At 38.8% G+C, this 23,281-nt stretch overlaps 1 long non-coding RNA gene across 3 annotated transcripts; it reads left to right on the top strand.

The window, feature by feature from the left end:
- The first annotated feature begins 11,126 nt into the window (after positions 1-11,126).
- Positions 11,127-19,227, top strand: LOC129146695 (uncharacterized). Of its 3 annotated transcripts, none has more exons than XR_008553729.1 (3): positions 11,127-11,191; positions 16,613-16,765; positions 18,837-19,227. It is a non-coding gene; the product is annotated as an uncharacterized LOC129146695 (long non-coding RNA). The 3 variants fall into 3 exon arrangements; XR_008553730.1 differs by having other exon boundaries at positions 16,613-16,789; XR_008553731.1 differs by lacking the exon at positions 11,127-11,191 and adding an exon at positions 11,198-11,226.
- The last annotated feature ends 4,054 nt before the right edge of the window (positions 19,228-23,281 follow it).

Genomic DNA, 23,281 nt, shown 5'->3' with positions numbered 1-23,281 from the left:
CCATCATCAAATGAATGTAGATATATACAAGAGTGCTCTAAAGACACAGGTAAACAGCATGAACAGACAATTCAGATTCTCATCATCTCTACTCTTAAATGCACTGCCTCATTTTCATGGAGTCTCATGAGAAATACTCTAGCAATTGATTAAGGAGAGAAGCATTTGATCTTGGTTCACAAAACATGATGGTTACTTTTACATATATATTAAGTCAAATATTACTCTGCATGTATAAATGAGGATGGTTTTGGACAAGAGTAACATCTGAGTCCATAGACCTCCTAAAACAGATGGCCCTCTAATGAGAGTGACTCTCAGATAACCATTTAAAAATCTGAATGGAACAAGAAAGGTGACTCTGTAACAGAGGAAACTCTTCCTATCTGACAATTCAACTGTTTTTCCGAGTCTTCAGATTCAGACTAAGATATCAGCTTTTCTTGGGTCTTGAGCTATAGGTTCTTGGGCTGGAACTTCTACTGTCTGCTCTCTTGGTTGGTAGAGCTTCAGACTCAGACAGAACTACACATCTGTTTTCATAGGTCTCAAATTACAGTACATTTGGGGACACAAGTATGTAAGCAAATTCCTTATAATAATCTCAATAAGTGATTGAAGATAGATAGATAGATAGATAGATAGATAGATAGATAGATAGATAATAGATAATAGATAGAAACTAATCCTATTGGTTGTTTTCACTGGAGAACCCCAACTAATACAGATAATGAAGAGAGGAAGTTATGAATACTCCATAAGTCCTCATGAAAGTTGTAGAAATATCAAAATGAGAAACTACTAATATTTTCTTAATTGCTTTTAACTTCATTCTATTCCTTTGCTACCTTTTCTTCCTTTTCTCTAATACTATATATATGATTATCAATTTTGTGATTCCACACCTTGCAGGATGGAAGGGAAGAACAGATATTTCAGCCAGAAATGGATGAGAAAGCAGTGAGACTTTGATTCTCCCTTCTGGATAGAATATATATATTGTTGCTTGTATGAGGAAAAGTGGCATTAGGTTAAATAAGAGCATGTCTCTTTTACATCTATTATTGTTTTAAGGAAGTTTAAGGAATGGGAAGCTAACATTGGCTGGAACCAGAGTACAACAAATACGTAAACTGCTCACTCAACACTAATCCTAATGTCCGCTAGCATTCTTCCTGCACTGTTGGAGTTAAAATTCTAAAGCAAACTCCTTCTTAAACAGCCATCCATCTTCCCTGTAGACGTCAGTCATATAACTTAATCATCTAAAGTATGTCAATCATATAATTTATTCAAGATTTTGATTAGAAGTTGATTGATGAGGGGGGCACTGATCACCCATATGGCTGTTGTAGATTGCAGTAGAAACAAGAACTTCTCCGCTGGAATCCATAGTGGTATTTCCTGGATTCAACAAACAGACTCCTATAGGGCAGTTTCCTCATTCGGGCAAATACTGATTGATTTTGAACCCAGAACCAAGTGACATCTTCCAAGTGATGGGAGACATAGCAGCTTCTTCTGATGGGGTCATCACTCATGAAAACTCAGCTGTAAACATTACTTTCTATGATTCCCTGAGAGCTACATATATTTTAAATTTAGTTCTGTTTTTAAACTACCTAATCAGTTGAGTACCCAGATGTAGATAACAAAAAAGTAGCTTTAGATATAGAGTCTTACCATCTCTTTTTTAATAACTTACTTGATTAAGTAACCAATAAAACTAAGAAAGCTTCAATGTCAAAGTTTCTTTAAATCAAAAGCATGAGGTATTGAATTTCGGAGTGATTTTTAAAATGGTAAGTTAGAAAAATGACTAAATGGCCCAGGGTGGAACTTTTGGAGTAATTGAGAGGGAAATTAATAGTAAGAAATAAAACAGTGAGAGATAGGAGAACTACCAAATGCTAATCAAGAAAGCCAGGGTGACTAACTTCTGCAAAATGATCAGGGGACATTAATGTTAGATGTGAAGCCCTTATCAAGGAGGTTGAACACTGAAAAAGCACCGCTGTGTATTTGACTATACCATCACATGTGACCCTTAAGATTGGGGATCAGTTGTTAGGGAGTTAAGGTAGAAGGCAGATTGTTGAAAGTTCAAGAATGAGAGGATAAAGTAGCACTTGAAATACTGAAGGTGAAAAAAATGTTCTCTTTCAAACCATATGTAGGTTATAAAGCCATGTCATAGATTAGTTCCCTCAGGAAATAGCAGGACAAAAAAAAAAGCTTCTATTTTGTTTTATGTTTCTAAATAGGGGAGATGAGGGTGTGTGCACACACAAAGGAAAAGAGGCTGGTGAGTAGGGAGAAGATGAAGAATCTATAGGAAAAGAAGAAACTTACCAGCGAAGGTGCGAGAACTCCTATGGAAGAATGAGTTTAAGAGGCAGAGGTTATGCAGACAGTCTCACTAAAAAATGAGAGAAATAACTATCTCTTCCAACAAAAACTCACTGCAGAGGTTTAAAATTTAATTTAACCAACAAATCTGTTATGACTAAGATTCTCCCCAGAAAGAATTCTGAAACATCATTTTGTTGTTTTTGTTATAATGGCATTAGGAGATGGTGCCTTAAGATTTACAATCCCTGAAAACTGGGTTTCAGTGCCCCTCTAATTACAACTCAGAACAGCTCTGTACCTTTTGAAACATAGATTTGAAGAACATCACAACAGGAATGGACTTTGCAGGAGAATGCTGAATTCTTTACTCCTCATTTAAATTAAGGTTTTAAATTAAGGTTTTAAACGAGGTCAGCCATAAGATAAGCACAGGCATTCTAATTGGAAAACAACCATACAGGGAAAAAAATTGTTTTCTCTTTCCAATACACTTCCAGAAATAGTTCATATTCGGTACGTGGTTCAAGGAGAACTTTCTAAGTCCACACAAGTTAAGTAAATTGGTAACAGAATCTCAAGTATGTTTCATTGGACTGGTATGGGCAAAACAGAATGGATGTTAAGTACATCGGGACCAAATAAAATCATTGCATCCTTTTGCCTCAGAACATTATTTCCATTTTTCTTTTGAAAGATATGGGTTGGTTATCCATACTGAATTCAACATAAGCTTTTCTTTATATCATTTGATAATCCATCCTCATAGTTTAGTTTTAAGTAAATGGTTTAAAAACATACTATGTTTTCTCATAAGGGTAAGAGTATTCTGAATCTTACTTTGAGGGGGTCTGGAGGACAAAGAAGTCATTTTATTTGAGTATCTCTTGGGAATTCTTCCAACAAAGCTCTACTCTTAAGGAAATTCTCTGGCAAATCTGCAAATCAGAGTAGGAACTGTAGGCAGTTAGGGCAGAGAGGGCGATGCCTAAAAGAAAATTAATGGTCAGCTCTACCCAGGACCCCAGGAAACACTTGCCAAAGTCCATAAGACCCGGAGAAAACCCAAGAAGGGCCCATGAGGGGAACACAGACCGCACCCCAACCTGCTGCAGGCACTGATTGACTCATACTCCAGGAGCCTGCACAGTGAATCCCAGAAAGGCTCCCTGCACCCCATGACATTTGGCTCTGCTGTTCTTCCAGGTACTCTACCTGCTCACGCCCCTTTCGGGGTGCACTGTTGCTAAATAAACTGCTTTGCTTAGATGTGGCTTTGAATTCTTCCATGGTCATCATCAAGAGCCAGCGACCCCCTCTTACGACAATAAATCACCCACACAGAAATGTGGGGAGAGGCATCCTCATGCTCAGTCTTGCAACCTCTGTCAGCTGGAGAAGGACCGGCTGGGCCCGGAGCCTGCACAGCTGGTGGTGCTGGGTTTACCGCCCTCTGTAGGCGTGTCACCCCTGGGCTCCAATGCAGTGGGCACCCTGTGTGTTGCATAGAACCCGACCAACCCTCTTGCTGATCTGGCCACAGGGAACCACTGCTGACCTCGTGCGTAGATCTCTGTCTGCGTCAGGAAAGCGTTGTTCTAGACTCAATGTGTTTCCCTTGGCTCCGCTCTGGTGCTAAGATACAGTGGTCAGAGGTGACCTCAGGAGCTGCCTTGCAGCCAATACACAGAAGCTGTCAGGTGGGGTGGGCTTTACTCGGGCTAAGCATAAGCCAGAGGTTGATCTCTGAGACCAGTCTCCCCACTTACAAATGTTCTTTTCACATTCGCTTCTGGCTTTGATGTAAGACACAAGAAAAAAGAAACCAATTCAGTAGTAAAAGTTCAGAGGCCAAGCAAGAAATCAGGAAGAAATGTGTGGCCTTGAAACAGACCAAGGGATATAAAAAAATAATAATAACAGGACAAAACACAGCAAAGCAAAAATGGACAATTATCAATCAGAGACATCCTGCTGGGGAGGAGGCGGGAGAGGGATCAGAGGGAGGGGGGAGCACAGGGGACTGAGGTGATGGTGCACGGGTGCCTTGGGGAAGGAAACTCTATGGGGACTCCCCCTGAGGGGGTGGGGGGAAGCAAATATTGTTTAAAAATGAACAATGATGTTTAAAAAAAAAAAACAAACCAAGGAGAATTTGGCCTTTGAGTTGGGTCTGATCCACTAATGTGACTTGCAGAAAGACTCAATCCACAGAATTAAAGGAACTCTGCTGTGGTTCCTTGAAAGGAGCTTGTCTTGCTTTCTCAGAGGAAGAGAGCAACTTTGAGAAACAGAGGGGGGACCAGAGGAACCAGCTCTCCATAGCCCTTTCCAGCAGGCACCAGGCCGGTGTGCTCAGGGGTTTGAACTTCAAGCTTCCAAACTAGGAGAAGTTCAGAAATAAGACTGGAAATGACTCTCACGTCATCTGAAAAGGAATAATTCAAGGCTTATTTTTTTATCATTAATGAAAAACTATAGAAAAATACAGAAATGGGTTATGCGTTAATCCCAACATAATTGCCAGTATATTTTGTGACTATTCAGAACATGGTGATGATTTTTATTACCATGAACTTAAGAAGTGAAATTTTCAAAGGGTCTTTTCAGAGCATGTTTTCTTTTTTCATATTTGCTACAATATTTCAATACATGTTCAAGGGTTTTCTTTATTACCTGATTTCTACTAAGATACCATGCAGAGGTCACATATATACATTTCTTTATACTGGTAATAAACTTAAAAAGTAGAAGAGACTGTATAACAAAAAAAGTGGTGGAGGGAGGAAGTTGACAATTAATAGAAGAAATTTTGTGCTTTAAAATTAACTACTAAAATGAATTGCTAAATACTTTGAATCTTGTCAATAAAAACTTTCCTCCCCTAGTACAGTATTATAAATAACTAATATTTGCAACTAGTCTTTTATTTCTAAAGTACTTTAATATTTCTTTTAATCCTCTCAAAGTCCATCGGGGGTGTCAACTATATCTCTTTAAAAGATGAAAAAAATAAAAAAAAAAGTGATTTGTCCAGAGTTACTACATTTTTCAATTCCAAATATCATTTTATTTCTCATTCCATTCTTCTTATAATCGTGCAGCAAAGGATCAACCCAAGCCTCAGAGGAATAAAAGTGAAGTAGTTAGTAATAGCAGAGCTTCCCCTTAAAACAGGCACTACTGATAGTTTATTTGCATAAAACTGTCTTAAGTGCCAAATGTAATCAACAGGCAAAAAAGGAAGAATAATTCCACTGACTACAACATGTATGACAAATGTGTGTGTGGGCAGCAGAAGAAACATATTTAAAAGACATAGGAAGATGCCAGTGGAAAATGAAACCAAATAATGCAAGTGCACGCAGAAATAAAGGTCCTTACCTTTGGGTCAATTTTCAGATATTGAAAAGTGAAATTATATTTTAATAATTTATTTCTAAATAAGATTGATTAGAGATATGAAGTTCTGGGAATTTATGGTAAAAATAATATCTGTGAAAAATGATAAAATGTTTTCATAAAATATCCTATATAATAAAACTAATATATTTAAGGAATTTACAGAATGCTTGTTTTTGTGTTTCCACAAGAAGTCCATGGGGGTTATGACTATGATGTTTCAGGCATAGAGAACATGCATATAAATTAGTATGCTTTTAATAAGATTTTTATCAACAATGTCTATTTTTTTTTTTTTATAGAGGCATGCTGAGGGGAGCAGCGGGCGGCAGGAGAGGTCTGCGCGCCATGTGGGACCCTCCTCTGGTTGCCGGGGAGCAGCCGGGGATCGAACCGGCGCCGCAGAGGCCTCAGGCAGCTTCGCAACCCAGTGCTCAACCGCTGCGCCACCCGGGAGGCCCCAACAATGTCTATTTTAAACAGGCTTCCTGAATATTGAAATGCTTAGATCTTAAAGCATTTTTTTTTCTTTTTAATCCTTGCAAAGCCACAGAAGAAACAAAAAAATAGAGTATGGTTGAAAGAAGCAAATTAAACAAGTCACTTTAGCAGTGATCTAAATTCAATGACAGGTCTGATATTCTGAATCTGTACAGAAAAAATATGTTCCACAACTGCTTGAAAAAAGCTCTGGGCATAGTGATTTATAATAAGAGTTTTGAACAAATGAAAACCCAACATTTTTACAGTTGAACAAAATTGGGCTTGGACAATGGGGAACCTGAAACTCATTTGGATTCACGCAGTGTTTCAAAACCACATCTTTGGGACCTCTTACAATCAATCCCGGACCTAACTGGCAGCCAGAACCAAAATCTCCAAGCAGAGGTATATGTTGACCAGACTCTGTGTGCAGAAAATCTCAGGGGTGGCCTGCTTGTACAGCTATCTTTTCTTTTTCCAGTGGGACATCTGAAGGAGACCTGTAGGCAGAGAATTACAGTAATCCAAGTTGGATATCATAAAAGCATGAATTAAAGTTTCACTGCCCATCTGTGACATTACATTCGAACTCACTCTGTTTCTAAGCTGATTATCTACAGGTTTTCCCCAATAGACCGAATATAATTCAGGAAGAACAGCCATCAATTAACGTTGGCACCTTCTGCACAGATAAGAGAATGGCAATCATTTCAGCTTTGTAACAGGAAGAGATGAAAATCTGCAGGCACGGAGCTTCAGGAGCTTAGCTGTGCATCTTTTTCATATTATCTGCATTATATTTCAGGGTGTCTCAGGCCTCCAAAGCTAGGCCCCAACATCATATGCTAGAGAAGCAGGTGTTCTTCCAGACTAATAGGGGAAAAGACTCTCTAATAGCTAGGTCAACTTCACAATTCTATTCTTATTCTTTTCTTGCTTCATAATATCTATTTATTCCTGAAATGCTCAGGCACCGATCAAGCCACATCAGTATAAAATGATGGAAAGAAAAGAAAATCTAACTTCTGTTCATTTGCCAGAAGGGGTTGCAACAGAAGTTCATAGGAACAAAACCGGATAAGGGGCAAACCAGACCGATAAAAGACAGTCTGATCCTCCGTAGGCACAGCTTCTAAGCCCTTATATGGCACGGAAGGATATCAAAGTTCCTAGGCTGGATTCAGGAAATCCAGTTAACATTACCTTTTAGCCTGAACACGTGGTTTGAATACAATAGATGGTTTTCATTTTGTGTGTTAGAAAGTCATGTGGTATTTTGAGATTTGACCCAACTGTTCAGGAAATTTGTACTTTTCCCATACAAGTAAAGTGGTAGGCATTTTTAAATAATTAATGCAGGCTGCTTTTGTAAAGTAGATTAAACATTTCATTCCCTGAGTTTTGCTACCGAAGTAATGTTTTCTTTCATTATCAGAAAATCCTGATAATTGTATCATCACATCAGAGCAGAAGTTATTATGTCATGAAGCTGTAAGTTAGCACAATCATAACCTGGACCTTGCAGAGTCCAGTGCATGAAAGGATGATTTTACAATGAAGATGAATTTGGTGATAGTAGCTAATGAATGGGATATAATACTGATATCCAAAAGGCTTTGCTCCAAAAAGGTTTTAGCTTTTCTGGGCTCCTTCTCAGAATCTCAAGTTAAAGTTGTACAACTGCATTATTTTATGATTTTTTTTTTTTTGTAAGCAAATAATCTATGATTTTGCCAACACAACAGAGCAGATCGGAGTTGTATGCAATTACCAAGTGGGGCAAATGACAACATCCTATGCAGACTTCTCCAAAATGCTGCGCTCTTTTTGCAAAGGAATTTGCCTCTAGCGCTCAGACCTGAGGGTTCGAGTCTCTCACTCCGTTTCATTTGGCAGAAAGAGCCTGAAGTTGATGAAGCAGAGTGTCACGCTCTGGCTAACAGAAGATTTGCCTCAACCTAGAAAATTCTACTAGGCATGTCTTAAGAGAGCAGGCAGAGCAGATCACCATGTTTTCGAGTCTTGCTGCTTAATGCCTTTCTTTTCATGTCAGAACTCCTGTAAAGCTTTATTTGGGGTTTTATGTTCGCTCCTAGTTGGATCTGTGTAGATTTTAAACAAGAAAAGATTCCACATTAACTTTATTTCAGGTTAGCTTTTTTAAAGTGTTATTTTAATTTGGGGACTTATTTCTGCTATATACCCCATATAACACATACATTCTATTTCATTTTCTGAAAAGATCTCATCATTTGCTGCCCTCATGGACTTTGTCTTGAACTTCTTTCTACTTAGATTCCTCGAAGACCCCCAGTCTTTATTGTAAGTCATTCAAGAACTGGTTTATCTAACTCCTCAGCGACAACCCCTTGGCAAAAAGGAATTTCCATTCATATACTAGTTAAATAGTATATTTATTAGCTTGAAGACCTTCATCATATACAATATGGGGTATGTGCTCTTGATAGGGGGAAAGGATGTTCTGAACAAACTCCATACAGGCTTTGTGGACTCCACCCCCATGACACTGGGAACTACAAATCCCATGATCACCAAAGGGAAGGTTGCAAGGACCTGAGGGTGCAGTTAAGCAACTAGGTTCTTGGTTTGATTATTGAACTGGCCGTGTGGCCGGGAGGTGGCTGGCTTGGCCACCAGGCATGCTAGCTTTTTGCCAGCTCAGTGGGTCATTGGGATTCCTGGCCAGAGGAACAGGTAGGACACATTTGCGAACTTATCTCTTTCTTTTTCTCCCTGAGTTATTCATTTCCTATTCCCCCTTCCCTTGTCTATAAACAAGGGAATAAACCTTTTATCAACCTTTTGTGTATGTCTGCAGTTTAAAAATAAGTCCTCTTTAAGCTCACGGGTGAGGACCCACAGTCAGGCAACCCCATTTTCTATCGGGGTTTGCCCTATAACACTCTTACAAGAAAACAAATTGCAAGGTACAAATTAAAGTGTTTAGAATTCTAAAACTGTTGATAACTTAGGAACAGCCTGTAATGTTACATTTTAACATTTCAAGCCATACTCACGGTCATAGATGAAATATATATTAATGGCAAAGACAGGAGACATCTGCTTTTAGGTACCTTTGAAAACCATCTAAACAATCCTATACAGATGGTGATGTTTTCTTCCTGATGGTCCCAGGGGAGAATTTTGCTACGATAGTTCTCAGTAACTGCCTTTGTTCCAAACTAATCTAACCAAGACTGCATATAACACATCCAAACTACATCTGGATTTTCCCTTCTTGTTCCCATTTCCTCCATTCTAAGAGAATTGCACTCCTTTGTAGTCATCAAAAAATCCAGGGCCTATAACAGAGGGCTGTGTTATAGTTATTGAGATGTGGTATCCATTCTGCTTAAGATGAGGCATATGATTTAACTTAAATAATGACCAAACCCACAGCTCAACCAATTGGTTTTTAATGAGATTCCTGCATATTTATATTTTAGTTTGTGTTAAGGAATATGATTCTTGTGCATCATTAACCAAGGAAAGGTTAAGGAAGAGAAACTGGGAAGCAAGACTTTAAAAATATTTAAGGTTAATTGAAACTTCATATTCTTCAGCAATTAAAGCAGTTCTAATTCAATTTGGTGACAATGAGACATGCTTTAGTTTTGGGTTAGTTATGATTTTGAGGAGCAGATTTTGTATTCTGTTTAGTTCTAATTTTGCTAAAGATACCAATGACTCAGAAAGAATTTCATTCCCCTTGGATGTAGTTAATTTCTTTAGTATAAATTTGAAAGAAAATGTGGAGCTCACTATAAAGTTGGATCCTTCTGCTTTTCCTCCTAAAAGATGGTCAATGACAAAAGCTAAAGTATTTTAATTTGAAAAATAGAGCTTTAATAAAAGAACATCACTTTTTGTCCTAAAAGAAAATAAAACCATTATCTTTACATATAATCCTATGTGAATGATTGAGAGGTTATAATAAAGTGGTCCATTACTAGTACTGTCTTTTTATATACATTAAAATAGCAGAACTGATGGAATGAAGTTATTACAAAACATTTCTGAATATATCAATAGTGTGCATTTTTATTTGCTGCTGAATTTTTCTGGTGAGTGCTACATGACACAATGATTAAATTAATTCAAGCTTATCACTGTACAACTCTCCTCAGAGAGACGGTGGATTCTTCTCCTTTAAAAGAGAAGACAGCAAAAGCTCCTAACCAGATGGTCTATATCTCAGGAAGGAGGTCAACCTGATAAACATAGCAACATAGTTACACAAATAAAAGCAAAAGTCCTCTCACTATTTCCAGAAGCAAAATGTAGAGCTACAAATAGAACAACTACAAAAGCCTTCCACATGAAGAATTCTGTAAGCTAGTGACCTAGTTGTAGAAATTCTGGATTCTAGAATCTTGATGAATTCTTTGTTTACTCAAAAAATACTAATAAGAATATTAGTATACCAGACATACTATATATCAGACTGAAGACATTGTGCTGAATAAACCAAAGGGTCCATTGTCATTGAAGTTTACATTCTTGGGAAGAAAAGTAACACCAGTTAAAGAAGAAAGCAATACAACTTCACATAAATGCTAAAAACATCCAGGCTCAAGAAGTAGAGTGTGATTACATAGGTGGATCAAGGAAAACATTTCTGAAAAATAAGCATATGAGCAGAAAGTTAAATTGTGGAATAGATTATCCAATAATCTGAGGGAAGAATGATCCATGGCTCTGGGCCATAAAATAAATAAGTTTAGTATGTTCAAAAAACAGCAAGAAGTCAGTTGGGTTGAAGAGAGAGAGAAGGGTATGGTTAGGAGTAGTTTTCCATTTTGGGTAAACATAGAACTTCCTGGGGAGCGTGACAATTTCATAGTCTAACTAATTTCATATTTTCAGTCTTTGCAGATGATTTTTCAGAATTTGCAGATCTCAATGAAGATGGAGAATCTAGATTTTTCTCAGCCAAGTAAGGATTCAGTCTAAGCATGACGGAAAGTCATGGTAACTTTTAAATTTGTTTGTTGGTTTATTTGGCTGTATTTTTTTAAACAGCACAGAGCATAATCTAATTTATATTTGCAAAAGATAATTCTATTTGCAACCAAGATGTTAAACTGTAGAATCAGATCAAAAGCAGCAATACCTGCACAGAAGCAGAAATGCCTGCTAATGGCCAAGTTGGGAGGGAGAGGATGACGGTAATGAGAAGAGTCACAGAATGGGCCTCCCTGGAGGCACAAGGGATAGTGTCAGCAGTATGAAGCTATCCACAGCCACTGCAGCATGAGTTTGATCCCTGGGCCAGGGAGGTGACCACATGGCACAGCAGACCTCTCCTGTCTGCTGCTCCCCTCAGCAGTGTATTTCAGTAGATCCACCTGTTCTGCTCCTCACTCTGTCTATGGTGAATCTTCTCATCCCCCTCAACTCTGGCCTACACCCCAGTTCTTGGATGCAAAAATAAAATAAATCTTTTTTAAAAAAAAAGAGTCACCAGCAGTAGAAATGGTAGAAGCGGTTGTATTTGAAATGTTTCATAAGAGTTATCAGGTCTTGCTGTTGGATCGGGGAGTGGTTTGAGGGAGAAAGTTAAGAATGAGTCCCAGGTAGGTTTTTAGTCTGAGCACCTGGAGGAAGGTGAGGCCACTTATTAGGTCAGACTTTTGGATTTTCTGAACTTGGAGCTAGATCAATTTCGAGACCAAGCCCCAACAGAAAATGTTTCCAACACACAATGTTTCCTCAAATTCAGTGTCTAAGGATGTGTACACATATTTCACACCACTTTTCCTTTCTTTGTCTGAGACCAGAGCTGAACTGGAATTGCTCTTAATGATGGGGGTGCTGGATGAAAAAGAAGTTTTGCGTGCTTCTGTGTTTTTGTAGGTCAGGGATGAAAATTGTTGCAGGCATTAGCAGAGATACTCTGAGCTATTTGTATTACACTTTCTAGTACAAAGAATCTGGGGCTTGGAGACTGACCTTAAGGTAAAATTAATTTTTAACAATTTCTTCCTATGACATAATCCTGGTAGACCCTCATGATTAAATCTTTTTGAGTCCAACTCTTGAGATATGGCTGTTTGGCTTTTTTTTAATTAGAGTTAGTGTTTATTGGGGAGCCAATTGGGAGTAACACATTCCAAGAGCCAGGAAACAATTCCTAAACAAAGAGATGAAGCAATCTTTTCTTTTCCTAGTTAATCTCCCTTCAGGCCAGTATGCAAATGTCTGTGAAACGGACAAAGGTACTTTACTTGGCACCTTGTGTAAGAGCGAGGAGTCGTGGGTGTCCACAGGACAGCTCTGAGAGCTAACATCTACCAGAGGACTGTGTGGATACAGGCTTGATACTAGCACTGGCCCAAGCAGAGACTATGCATCAGTTAATCCTACTATGGATGGATAAATTGTAGAACAGTGTGTTGCACATCAGTGAAAAAGAAACCAGTGTGGCTACATGCAATGATGCAGATGAATCTCGTAGACACTGTGTTGAAAAAAAGGAGCCAGACATGAAAGTAGAAACTATGGGTTTCATAAAAGTTCAAGAACAAGCAAACTACTGCACAAGGATGGAGGTCACAGTAGGGCTGATTTTTGGAAGGAGGTGGAAATTGACTGAGGGTAGCTGCTGGAAATGTTCTGTGCCTTAATCTAGCTTGTAATTACACAGATACATTTTTTTAAATATTTATTTTTATTTATTTATGCATACAAGTACTGGGGTGTAGGCCAGATGTGCGGAGGTGGAGAGGGGAGAGGATTCACCAGAGACAGGTAGGGAGCAGAACAGGCAGATCTGCTGAAATACACTGCTGAGGACAGCAGCGGGTGAGACAGGAGAGGTCTGCTGTGCCATGTGGGTCAGCTCCTTGGTTGGGGTTCGAACTCTTGCCGCTGTGGCTGGTGATAACTTGACAGCACTGAGACTTTAACTCCTGAGCCATTAGGGAGGCCCTATCTGGATACATTTTCATATGTAAAAAAAAAAGTCACCATTATATATCTAACATTTGAGGGGTCTGTGAGTGTGTTTCTGGTAGACATTAGCTCCTGATTTAGTAGACTGAGTAAATAGATCTGCCCTCAGCTATGCGGGTGTCACCATCTAATGCCTTGAGGTCTCAAGGAGAACAAAAAGGCAGAGGCAGGGCAAAGTGTCTGGAGCTGGGACATCATCTCCTGACTTCCTGCATCAGAGTTCCTGGTTCTCAGGCCTTTGACCCATGACTTGGAGTTACAATATCAGGTCTCCTCATTCTTGGGCTTCAGGCATGGATTGAATTATACCATCAGCTTTCCTGATTCTCCAGCTTGCAAATGGCAGGCTGTTGGCTTCCATAACGATGTATGCCAATCCCTATAATAAATCTCTTCTGTTATCTGTCTGTCTATTTATAACGATTTATCTATCTAGCTAACTATCCATGATCTGTCTATCTTTCCATTTACTTATCTGTATCCTATTGGTTCTATTTCTCTGGATACCCCTGACCAATACATATAGACTATGCTTCTCTCTCTGCCTGATTAATCATGCACTCCCCCTGCAAGATTTTTTGTAAACACACATTAAAAAGAAAATACGAAAAGTCCTTGCCTAAATAATGTCTCTGCTCATACCCACATTCACTTTTTTGTGTGTTTAAATTAGCAATTGCAACTGTCAGAAGAAAGTTCTATCTTGAAATAAAATTAGAAACCACAGGATAAAATTAAGCAAATCATTGTTAAAGAAAGAAGAAGGGCCTCCCCTGGTGGCACAGCGGTTGAGTGCTGGGCTGCGAGGCTGCCCGCAGCCTCTGCGGCGCCGGTTCGTTCCCCGGCCACTGGCGAGGCTCCCACAAAAAAAAAAAAAAAAAAAAAAAGAAAGAAGAAACCATTTAGCTTGCTATTGGCTAATTGTTTAACAACTAACTTACATAAACATATACTATAACCCTATCCTGTTCTGTAATGAATATGTCCTAGAGTTATTTGCTTTAGATAAAGTTATCATTAGAACACCCACCATGTATAATATTACAGTAAGTAAAAGTCTGTGCCTTTGAAAATATTACAAAGTGATAAAGATTAATTCATCAAATAGATAGCTAGACACAGAAAGGCCTAGAGATACTGGGGTATCTGATTTTCAAGACATTTTTCTTCCTCAGGAGTCAGTTACGAGCCATGCATGCAAAAGGTTAAGGTAGCATTTTAAGATCTTTCCCTTGAAAACACTGGGAGTTGAGAAAAGGGTGTTCCTAAGACAATAGTGAAAAATGTTGCTGCTTTCTCGTGTGTCACATACACGCCACAGACTGAGTGATTCTGGAAATCAAGCTAATCACCACCTTTGCTGTCTTCCTGCACTGTTAGAGATCACTCAGAGATGAGTGAAGCAAGGCAGTTCCACTGGAGATTGTCCCTGTACACAAATAATGTGAAGACTGAAAAGCTTCATTCTCTTTCACTATTTTATTTCATCGGAAGAAAATGAAATGACCGAACAATTTTTTTTGTTTGGTTTTATTTTGGCAGATGTTATAATTGAAAGTGTAGAACCAATCAATGACACCTCTGGTTAAAATTTATTTCTGAGGACTCTCCCAAAGGAGTGATTTCTGAGGAATAATACGCAGCCTTCAATTTACTTTATCACAGCTGGATATGAAGTTAAATCCCTGGCTGGAATTTAACCACTCAGAACCAAGCACCAGATGGCTTATCTGCACCTCAAGCTGACAGCTGTGTCCTGATATGCACAGCTGGTCTTCACATTTGAATGACAATATTTAAATGATAACATTATGTAATGTAGAAAAATGTGTTTGGGTAGCATGGGTCTTGAAAACTAGATTGCACAGTTGCTCTTAATAGTAAATGCACTGCCTCCACAGCTAATTCACATTCCTTCTATTTGTGTTGATGGGTCTTGGCTGGAGATAAGGGTTTACTGCCACATGGAAACCTTCCAGTGCCATTCCTATTGTACCACTCTCTGTCCATAATCACCCCCCTGGGCACTCACCATGTTCCATTTCCTTCCCATAAAAATAAGCACAACACAGTTTCCATTGTGAAGCTGGAGACTTTTAAAATTTTGTGATAATTAATAGATAATTGCATTCTGCCAAGATGGAGGCATGAAAAGGTACTTGGTAAAAAGCAGCTGCCGCAGAAATTCTCCAACAACTTAGGGGTGTGATCATTCACTGCTTAGTGGAGTCACAAATATCACCAGATCAACAAACAAAAAAATTAATACCAAAATTCAGCATCAAAAAAAAAACAAAACCATGAAAGGCAACTCTCAAGGAAAATGTATTTGAATACATTTCAGACACGAATGAAAAATTTGACATATTTGAAATAAAAGATGGATGAACAAATGTGCAAGACTTTAAGTAAAATATAGAATGGTAGATTTTCCATTTTCACAATTTGACAGAGGTTCTACTCCCACTTGATGAATGCACGCACTGCCCCAGTGACTCAAAAGAAAACTTCTCCTTTTATCTAAATCCAAAGTTGTTGTAGTTATAAGGGGGGAGGGGCATGTTTAGGAGTAAGGAGACCTGCATATAATATCTCACTGCTACTTTTAGTAACTTCGGGTTTGATCATTTCATTTATCATCTATAAACTTCTATTCTGTGCCCTGCAAAGTGGGAGGTGTCATTGAGGGCACACATGTGACTGTGTCCTGTGAACTGAGACAGAAGAAGGAGGTGTGTCTAGTATTGCTGTTTGATTCTCAAGGGGATGCATTACAAGACTCCTTTATCTCACCAGCGTTCTCAATAAAAAGGAAAATCAACAGTGGCAGAAGGAGCCTGTGAAACACTTTCCCAATTAATACAGGTTAAATCCAAGCTTTGCTAGCATTAAAGCCAGAATCAGACAGACTTACCCAAGCAGCCTTGACACAGGCAGCAAAAAAGCTGGTTTCCCCTCACAGCTCAGGCTTCGAGGAGAGAGGGCAGTGGCAAGCCTGGCATGCCCTGTGGCATCTTCCCAAGTTTCTTAATCAAATTAGTCACTCAGAGGAAAAGAGCAGAAGGCCAAGGAGTTAGTGAACACACTCATCGTGTTGCTTAATGATAGGGACACATTCTGAGAGATAAGTTGTCTAGGCAATTTTTTTCTTCTGAAATGCTGTGGGGTAATTCCACAAATCTAAATGGCAGAGTCTACCCCACAGACAATGCATCGCATACATACATTATCTAGGCTACATTTTATATAAGAGAGAAAGGAAAAGAGAGAGAGAGAGAGAGAGAGAGAGAGAAAATGATTCATCATTGACCAGAATATTGTCAAGCCACATATGGCTGTATAAGGAATTTGTAAAAAGGGTCTCTCTCTAACTAACTCACGTCAACTTTTCATTCTCTTCCAGCTGACTTAAACATAGATGTTTGGTCTGTCAGGGAAAGGAGTCCTCTTTGGAGTAAGACGTCAGCAGTTTAGCAGGAACCCTCTGCTTCTTCTTCCATGACGCTTCTTCCTCAACACCGGTAATCAAGCCTGTGAGAATCCTGCTGAGAAGCCTGTAAGCAGCAAAGAACTTACCCCTGTAAGACTCAGAAATGTGTGCAAGTATCACACTAATTACATCAGCTCCAAGGCTGCCCTGTACCCAAAATCAAAAATGTATTCCTTTTCCTATTTCTCACCCTAAAGTAAGTCCAGTCACATCATCCAACACAGCTAGCTAAACCTTGGTGTCAAACCTAACTCTTTTCTTTTTCTTTCTTTTTTTTTTTTTTTAAGATTTATTTATTTATTTATACAAGCACTGGGTACAGTCAGAAGCGTGGGAGGGTGAGAGAATTCACCAGAGCCAGAGTGGGGAGCAGAACAGCAGACTGACGAAATACACTGCTGAGGGAAGCAGCGGGCACGGCAGGAAAGGTCTGCGCGCCATGTGGGACCCTCCCCGACTGCCGGGGTCGATCCAGTGCTGCAGAGGCTGCCAGGCAGCTTCACAGCCCAGCGGCTCAACCACTGCACCACCAGGGGAGGCCCTCTTTTCTTTTTCTTAAACCACGCATCGAACCCATTAGCATACCTACGGGTTATTCCTTCAAACCAACCTAGAATCTCATCATTCCCCGCCACCTTCAGCAGGAGCATCCCAACCAAGCAACCCAAGCATCTGGTTTCATTTTCCTCCATGGCTTCTACTATCCTTACGTACCAGGTCTCTGTTTAGTAGTTAAGTTCTACCAAAGAAGGAATTTGTTTTGTCCACCACTATGTGTGTGTGCGCTCACGTATATAAAATTAAAAATATGTATGTCATAAAAACATTGCCAAAACATAATAAGCAACCAATATATACTTTTTGAAAAGAAGAAAGGCAGGAGAAGAGAAAGGTGGGGATAGAGGGGAAGGTGGGGCAGAGCAAAGAAGGGGAAGGGAGGAGGGAAATCATGATGGAAGAGAAGGGAAAATAGGTAAAGAAAGAAGGAAACCAAAAAGAAAAGCAACAATTGTTGGGCTCTGACAAACGAAGGTTTCCTTAGATTGTAAATCTCCTTGAATTTGAGGACTAAGACCTTGCTGGTATTGCAAGTGGTTAAGACACAACCTGTGAAAATGCCCGCAGCCACTGCAGCACAAGTTCGATCCCTGGCCAGGGAGCAACACACATGACGCAGCAGGCCTCTGCTGGCTCACCCACTGGTCCCCTCAGCAGTGTATTTCAGTTAATCTGCTTGTTCTGCTCCTCACTCTGTCTCTGTGAATCCTCGCACCCCCACATCTCTGGCCTGTACCCCATTCTTGTACGCATAAATAAATAAATCCTTTAAAAAATGTTTGAGGACTGAACCTGCCTGTGAAATCAACACTAAAAATAGGCTACAGTGTGTGAAAAGGACTGACACCTTTCATCTAGCATCCCATCTACCAACGCTCTAACCTCTGAAATAGGTTTTCTACCTGCACTAGATTTTCCAAGCTCTCAATACCTCCACTCACCCAGCTTGTTAACTCTCCATTAAATATATACACACTGAACTTCGTTATTATCAACAATACCAAGAAGTTTCCCATCAATCAAGTAGATTTTCTCCCGACTGGGAAGTAATTCTCACTTTGGATATTATAATTTAGGTGGTATCAGACCACTTGATTTCAAATGAATCTTAAGTTTTGCTCCACAATCCTTTTTGTTCAATTATTGTCCATACTTATGAGACCTCCCATAATGAATCTTCTAAAATCCCTCACCAATTTCTAGCCACCAATTCCATTTCAAACCTGCTGTAATCTTGGCAGATGCTTTTTTTTTTTTTTAACCACTCCTAGAGAAGATCAAGATTATCTGGTATTAAGTCTGCCATTTTCTTTAATCTCTTATTCTCAAAAATAACCATCTTTTTATCCCAGAGGGAGAATTGGCCTTTTTACTTCCAATTGCCCACTGAGCATCATATCATCATTCTAATGTTGAATAGAGCTTCTTTGATCCTTGAGATCTAAATAAAATTGGCTCAAACCTCAAATTTACACTTTGATGAAGTCCAGCTTCTCCAAAAAGTTTGGAGGAATTTATATAGGTCTTGAATTCTCAAGGTCACCTTGGTAATGGCTCTTTCTGTATGTGTTGTTCTTAGGTCCTATACTGACTCAGAACTGACATCCAGACTCTTAAAAAAAACAAAAACAAAAACAAAAACGAGAGAGAGAAGAAAACACAGGGATGAAAGAAACAAGAGGACAATGTTGAGACTTCAGAGAAAAGACCAGTGACATCATTCTGACAATGGATGAAGAATTCTGCTGGGAGTGTCGGGGCAGCCTGGTTTCCTGACAGAAAGGGAAAGAGGTAGCTGACACCAGACCTTTCTCCTTCCCCTGACTTGACCGTGATGTATATCTGGAGCACCATTAGCTCTCTTGTGATCAGAAAGCAACAAATAACTCTCCAGCATATAGATTCTGAATCAACACCCACAGCTTTCTAATTCCTGTGATGTGCAAAAAAATAGTAAATCTATTGCTTAAAACTCCTCTAAAATTTTGTGCGTTCATAGCAAGCAGCAGTTAAAATTTCAGAATCATAGTATCAAAGCCCTAACCCTGTGAAATTCAAAGAGTTTAAAGAGTGATAACTTGGGCCTCCCGGGTGGCGCAGCGGTTGAGCGCTGGGTTACGAAGCTGCCCGCAGCCTCTGCAGCGCCAGTTCGATCCCCAGCCACTGGGCGAGGGTCCCACATGGTGCGCAGACCTCTCCTGCCACCCGCTGCTCCCCTCAGCAGTGTACTTCGGTCCTTCTGCCTGCTCTGCTCCCCGCTCTGGCTCTGGTGAATTCTCTCACCCTCCCGTGCTTCTGACTGTACCCAGTGCTTGTATAAAAAATAAATAAATAAATAAATCTTTAAAAAAAAAAAAAGAAAAGAAAAACTGAAATTTAAATAAATAAATAAATAAATAAAGAGTGATAACTTGAGGTGGGCTGTCAGAATCACTGGGAAATCAGAGTGCCCACACTGCTGACTGCCCACAAGCCCTTGATCTGTCATGACAAGCTGGTCATTTCCAGACTTCTTAGTTTTGTACTTGGGAGAAAATGGAAACGATGGTGGGAGGGTTGACCAGCTCCTTCCTCAGCAGAAAGGCTCACGTGGTAACATTCCCTTGAGCCACCTAGCTCCCTGAATAAATTCCCCCATATTGAGAAGTTAATTTGATTCAAAAAGGGAAGGAGGCATGTTATTCATCACACTAAAGATCACTAAAGGCCACTTACATACGGGGGTCCTGAGTGCTGGAGCTGGTGGACAGGAGTTTGGGTTGAGGCAGGGTCAGCACCCGCCCTAATAGGGGTCTTCTTATACCTTGCTTGGTATGTATGATCATTCTTGTGTGGGACTAATGATGCCAGAGGTGATGTCACCAGGGTCTTTGTTCTACTAGAAATAATAGGGCTGTGTATGGGTTATATGTATATGAAACAGACAACTGGGAATTGTCTTCCCAAGGTGAGGCAATTATCAGTCAAGGGGCTAAAATGGCACTGATGCAAGATGGAGTCACTTTGGTTTTCCTACACTGGACTTGGAGACCTGCTTAAACTCTAAATCTGCCCTGACTTTTCAGAAAACTAAGTGAGATACTAACAGACTGAGCTGACTCTGCTCACCCATTAGGCATGTGAGTCCTGAATTCCTAATATTGAACTTCACCTACAAGGTAGAAAAAGGCTACTTTAATAGTTATGGTTTATCACATAAACCCAAGGTACTATCTGACAGGTTAATTCTGAAAAATCATTTCTACACAAAAACCTACAATATAAGAAGCCATAGAATACAATACATTTTTGGCCAGACATAAGTGAATTTTATACTTCCATTAAAAATTATGTGGTATGAACAGCTGGGGATTTCTTGGGTCCTCAAAATATTCTATTTGTTAACATGAGTGGTGATTATTTCTATGTTCATTTTATGCAAAATTCTTTAAGCTATATATTTATGTTATATCATTTTCTATATTTATGGGGTCTAAAATTGTATAAAACCCCAATAGACAAAGAGTTAAACTATCTGAAGAGAGATTAACCAATAGTTTGTACAATGTCAAGATTTTTCACCAGATACATACCCAAATGTTAGGAGATAGATGATTTTTTAAAAAGGGCTAGAGTACTTAGAGATTATTGAAGAACATTTATGTATTTCTACAAAAAATGAATACTTAGTCACATGTAAAGTCATCTTTCTTTTTAAATCTTTATGTGAACCATCAGATAATGAATAGTTGATTACTTAAACACAAGAAACATTTGTTCATTACTAGAATATTTTTCTATTTAAATCATGACCAACAAATGAGCATCTTTTTGCACTGTTATTTTAAATTTTGCTTTTATTGTTCAGTTTCTTCATTGAAACCATCTGTGCACTAGTTAACAAGGTGATTTTTGAAGTAGTAGGAAGACATCAGGAAGTTAATTCTGTTGCCCCAAGCCTCTACTGTTATGATGAAACACATTTATAAAGACAGAATAACCTTATAAAGAAATGTCATAAAGAGAAAATTCTAACATATAAAATATCAACTAAATCCTCATGATAACTTTATTATAGCAGTGACTGAACATTAAAATTAACATTGAAAATATGTGGTATACAACTTACTATTAAGAAGAAACCACTTAATAGGTCAATGTTCTACTATGCAATCTTGGCCTTTTATAGGTCACTGGGATGACTTAGAGGTTAACAAAGCCCCAAAAGTTTGTGATTTGAATCTGTGGCATGAACCAGAAAAAATAATTCAGAAAGGAAGAATACTTTCTTTTCTCATTTGGAGAATAATAAGATACCACTTATTTCTGCATAATGACTCTAATTACATCCAGAATGTACAATGTAATATCAAGTGTTCCCGGATTCATATAAAAATGGATTGAAATTAGAAACACAGTACACAATTCTCTAACATTAGCCACAACTGTTACTTAAAGTTTGCGAAACTGACAAGAGCAAATGCCAATCAAATAAATAACCTGTATTTAGATAACCCAGGTAATAGTCCAGTGGGGAGTTTTTGAAAAAGAAATTATTATTTCAATGCCAAGTCACGCTTACAGCTTTAAACAAGTAGCAAAACATGGGCATGTTTCTCAAATGGATTTCACAGCATCAGTGCAAAAGCCGGAGGGGATGGCTTAGTTTTTTTAAGCCTCAGATTTGAAATACCTAGACTCCCCGCAACTACAGCGTTAAATCCTCTGTGGAACCATAGCTTCAAATGCTATCAGGAGAGACTCAACTCTTCATCCTTCTGAGACTGATAAATTGAAAGGCATGAAGTTTAGAGGAAATCGAGGGGAGCCTGCAGCCTCCTGCACCCCCTCCTTCCTTCCCCCCACACAGGAAGGCTCTATTTGTAACATCTTTTAAGGTTTGGTTCCAGGCTGTCTGGTAAGACTTGAGGATGCTGTTTTTAAAACATTTAGAAATCTTGCCATGGACCATCTTTATAAACATTTAAAACATATTTTAGCTTCAAATTGAGGTTGAGGGAAAATATTATTTTAAACTCCCATGTAGTACAGTCAAGGAAATTCTAAGTGCTTACTTTAAAATGCATTATAGTTATCTGGTCAATTCTTTATTTCCCTGTGGAAATTTCTGAATCTCAAATTGATTGCTTTTTTGCCACTTTGTATGTTTCTGGACTACCTCCTTTCTGATATCCGTTGATGGATGCTTGGTAATAGTCAATTAAACAATAGAATAGTATTTAATTTGCACAGTATTCTAGCATTCTCTTGCCTCTCCTGCCTCCTTCACAAAACTTTCTAAGATAGGAAAGAACACTATTTCTGTATTTTGCAGCTGAGGCAAATGTGGGAAGATTATTTGATTTAACCACAGCTGATAATTTTGAAATCCCTATATTTTTGGACCCAGGTCTTGAGATTCTTCCTGAAGGATTGCTAGTTATAAGTAAGTTCTATTTAGGAACATAAATATTTTGCCAAAGAATATCATGTAATGCATTGTAAATTTAAATAAAAATGATTTGTAACTAATCCTTTTGATTCTTCAATAATGCTACATATTTCTGCTGTTAGGTATGATGAACGATTTAAGAGAATGAAGAATTGGAGAGGCTGCTGGGCAACTGTGGGATCTTTTTTTTTTTTTTTAAATGTTTACTACCTGACTTTAACAGATATCCCATTTCATCTAGATTTACCTGAAAATAAAACATAGGATGCAGTTCTGTGTAGGCTCAAATGAAAAGCTAAGTGAGAGTAACATGAGGTAACTTCCAGTACTAAAACTCAACCCTATCCTCCAACTGTTAGTCAAAGAAAAAAAATGAGACTGAAGGAACCCACTTATCCAGACTAATTTAACATATTTTAGACTCAGGTGAAAGGACGGCTTTAAATACAGCTAAGTGGATAAAAGACATACTAGTTCATTCAAGAGATGTTAAAAAAGCACCAAATAAGTTAGATTCCTATGAGATGGAATATTCATTATTTTATACACAAACACTTTCAGGAAGGATGAGCATTAAGACCTTTGCTCAGACA

This window comes from Talpa occidentalis, unplaced genomic scaffold (genome assembly GCF_014898055.3).
Source record: "Talpa occidentalis isolate TD23 unplaced genomic scaffold, MPIMG_talOcc4v2.1 talOcc4.4, whole genome shotgun sequence".
NCBI classification, from domain to species: Eukaryota; Metazoa; Chordata; class Mammalia; order Eulipotyphla; family Talpidae; genus Talpa; species Talpa occidentalis.
This window is presented reverse-complemented; position numbering and strand designations above follow the sequence as displayed.